We start from the raw sequence: 3,488 nt of genomic DNA on the forward strand, positions 1-3,488 counted from the left end.
TACTCTCAAGTTGAGAGGCTGAGGCAGACAGACCATAAGTTCATGGCCAAGCCTGGGTAATTTAGTGAGGTCCTGTCTCAAAATAAAAGTTAAAAGAGGATTTGCATCTTAGCTGTGTGGTAGAGGTCTTGGCTGACACACGTGAGGCCCTAGGTTCAATCCCCAGTGCTAGGGTTTGGGGGATAGTGAACCTTGAAATACATGAGGCAAAGGTTGACAGAACAAAAGGAGAAGCTGAAAACATTTCAAGTCTAGTAGGGTGAATAATCCCTTCTTTGCAGTTGAGGAGGAAACTGTGGATAAATATAAGATAAAAAAATTCACTAGTCATAGAAGATTTTAACAAAACATCACCTCACCCTAACTGGTTTTAAGAGAAAATAACCCAACAGCTGTCTAACATTCATTCTTTCCAGTTGCACAAATTCATCAAGAGAGATTCTGGTCTAGTGGAATCAAAGGATTGAAGTAATAGAATTGTATATCTGATCACAATGCACTTGGCACTATTCTAGGTGCTGGCAACTTAATGAAGAACAAGAAGGCAAGGTTCTTGCTGGTGTGATTTACATCCCACCAGGGACAGCAGACAAGAATCAGGCATAAACAAAAGGCCACATACCCTTAGTGCTTTGAGTGGAATAAACGGAATATTGTGACAGGCTTTAATAGGGGACTTTCTCAGAGTAAGGAGGGTTTGTCAGAATCAAAGAAGGAACAGAAAATATTACAAGTATAGTAGAATATTTGAACAAAATCAATGTAATATTAGACACACAACACAGAAAATTAACAAAACCTCTAGGTTCTTTCCAAAGAATTGTACCCTTTTCCTAAAAAGATGAATTCTGTAACACTGCTCAAAAACAGAGAACAAAAGTCGATAATATCAGAAACAAAGAGGCATTATTACTATAGATTTTAATAGATCTTAGAACAATAGAGAACTAAGAATATTACAAAGAACTTTATATCAATAATTTCTAGGAAATGGAAGCATTTAAATATATATTTTTATACTAATTGTAGGCTTAGAATTATTTAACGCTACTCAAATTTTATGACTCCCTACTAGCCTATGAGATAGGGGAGAAAAGATGGTAAATAAGACAAGGGGATGGAAGACCTGGTGGTGCATGCTGTGCGGAGTTCAGTCAGTGTGCTCTGTCCTGACTCACTGCTGTTCACTCCTGCTGAGGAGCAAGTCAGTCAGGAAACCTCAGCCATGGCAATTTTTTTTTTTTTTTTTTTTTTTTTTTTTTTTTCGAGACAGGGTTTCTCTGTATAGCCCTGGCTGTCCTGGAACTCACTCAGTAGACCAGGCTGGCCTCGAACTCAGAAATCCACCTGCCTCTGCCTCCCAAGTGCAGGGATTAAAGGCGTGCGCCACCACTGCCCCACCAGCTATGGCATTTAAAGATAGTGGAGAGACGCCCGTGAAGCTTGAAGTGGCGATTCACCGAATTCAAATCACGTTCACCAGCCACAACATGAAGTCCCTGGAGAAGGTTTGTGTGGACTTGATCAGAGGCACAAAGGAAAAGAATCTGAAAGTGAAAGGACCAGTGTGCATGCCTACCAAGACTTTGAGAATCACTACAAGAAAAACACCTTGTGGTGAAGGTTCCAAGACATGGGATCATTTCCAGATGAGGATCCACAAGTGACTCGTTGATTTCCATAGTCCTTCTGAGATTGTTAAGCAGATTACTTCCATCAGTATTGAGCCAGGAGTTGAGGTTGAAGTCACCATTGCAGATGCCTAAGTCAACTGAATAGATCGACTTAATTGTTAAATTTTGGGAAAAAAAAAAAAAAGGGAGGCGGACCTGTTTAGAAATAGTTCTTAGGGGCAATTCCAATCTTCATTATCAGGATACCAGCAGCCCAGTTCAGTAGTGACAGGATACCAAACATGAATCAGCAGTGGTGTTATAATCCAGCAGAAACAGCCAGGCCTCTGCCAAATCCACATGACCAGAACCAACTGGGACACCAGAAGTTCTCCACCGTGCCTCTCTCAATGAAGCAAAGATTCAACACCAAGGAAGCATTGCAAAGCCAGCTATACAAACACCCAGTCACCATCTGATGAGTCCTACTTAAAATCTCTCCAAACATCACGTGAGTCTGTATCAGATGACACAACCAGAAAGTTCCACTTCAACTAATACTTGTACAAAGTAAAACATAAAACTCGAATTCTAGACTCTAAGCAATGTCATAAATCTTATCAACTATTCTAACAAGAAATAATACCAAATTTATACAAGCAATTTTTAAAAAAATAGAGCCAAACCGAATATACTTTGCAATTTGGTTCATGGTAACATCAATATTCTATTACCTAAATATAACAGAAATGTTATTTTTTTTAAAAAAGGGATAATACAAGCTAACTCTTGTCATGATCACAGATACCAAACATTAACAGTGTAAGTAGATTAAATACAATAATATATTAAATATAATAACCCATCAATCACAATCTAAGAAGGATTTAACCAAGGAATACAAAGTTGGATTAATATTCAAAAGAGCCAACCAATGTGATTCAGTATACTAACAGAAGAGAGAAAATCATGCAATCATTTCAGTACCTGCATGAAGTGGACATTTCTGGTTTTTTGGAGACTCAGTTGTGTCATGTGATGTTTTCCTGGAAACTGTCTTATGAGAGGATGTTTTTGCTGAAGCAGACATGTGGGAGAATGCTTTGAGAACAGACATGTAGTGTTTTTCTGGAAGCTGCCTGGAAAATGGGCATTTGATGTTTTGCTAGACCAGACTCTTGAGAGAACACATGATGTTTGGAAAGGGTTTAAATACAGTCTTTCCAAACATGGACAAGGCAGTGGACAGCACCATGTGGTGCTGTGTGGTATTGGTTTGCCTTACTACTCTTTACTGGTCACCGTTTGTCTTGACTTCATAGAGAAAAACACCATCAAAAACTTCTGGTGGTGTTCTGGTGGCTTCCTGCAGCTTCCAGGGACTTGAGCCAATTGGTAAAGCCTCACAGTTTCCTCTGGATCAAACTGTTGTTGCTGGTTTATGAATGGTGTTTGCAAGAGGATTGAGCTGCTGCTGCTGCTGATTTGTATAAATTGAACTGCTGATATCTTGACAACACAGATTAGATTCACTCCAAAGAACTATTTCTAAACAGGTCCAAATCCTTCTTTGCCTTATTAATCTTTCTTTTCCACGACCTCTGGTAAGTGGTGAGCTAGTAGGAAAGTTAAAGCATTTTAAAAACATTATTAAAAGTAGGTTTAAAAAAATAAGCTCACACCTGCAGAAAAATCATTTGACAAAATTGAACTTGTATTCAAGATTTAAAAAAAACTTTCATCAACCTAGTAAAAAACTGTAATCAAATAAAATCATCTTACTAGATGTAACATTAAACATAGTTTCCCTTGAAGATTTGGGGATAAATCAAGAGGGGGTCCTCATCATATCTCTTCATCAGTGTACTAGCATTC

At 38.4% G+C, this 3,488-nt stretch overlaps 1 pseudogene; it reads left to right on the forward strand.

Annotated features, from left to right (window-relative positions):
- The first annotated feature begins 1,406 nt into the window (after positions 1 to 1,406).
- Positions 1,407 to 1,766, forward strand: LOC110335942 (annotated as a pseudogene).
- Positions 1,767 to 3,488: the final 1,722 nt, after the last annotated feature.

This window comes from Mus pahari, chromosome 18 (genome assembly GCF_900095145.1).
Source record: "Mus pahari chromosome 18, PAHARI_EIJ_v1.1, whole genome shotgun sequence".
Classification (NCBI taxonomy): Eukaryota; Metazoa; Chordata; class Mammalia; order Rodentia; family Muridae; genus Mus; species Mus pahari.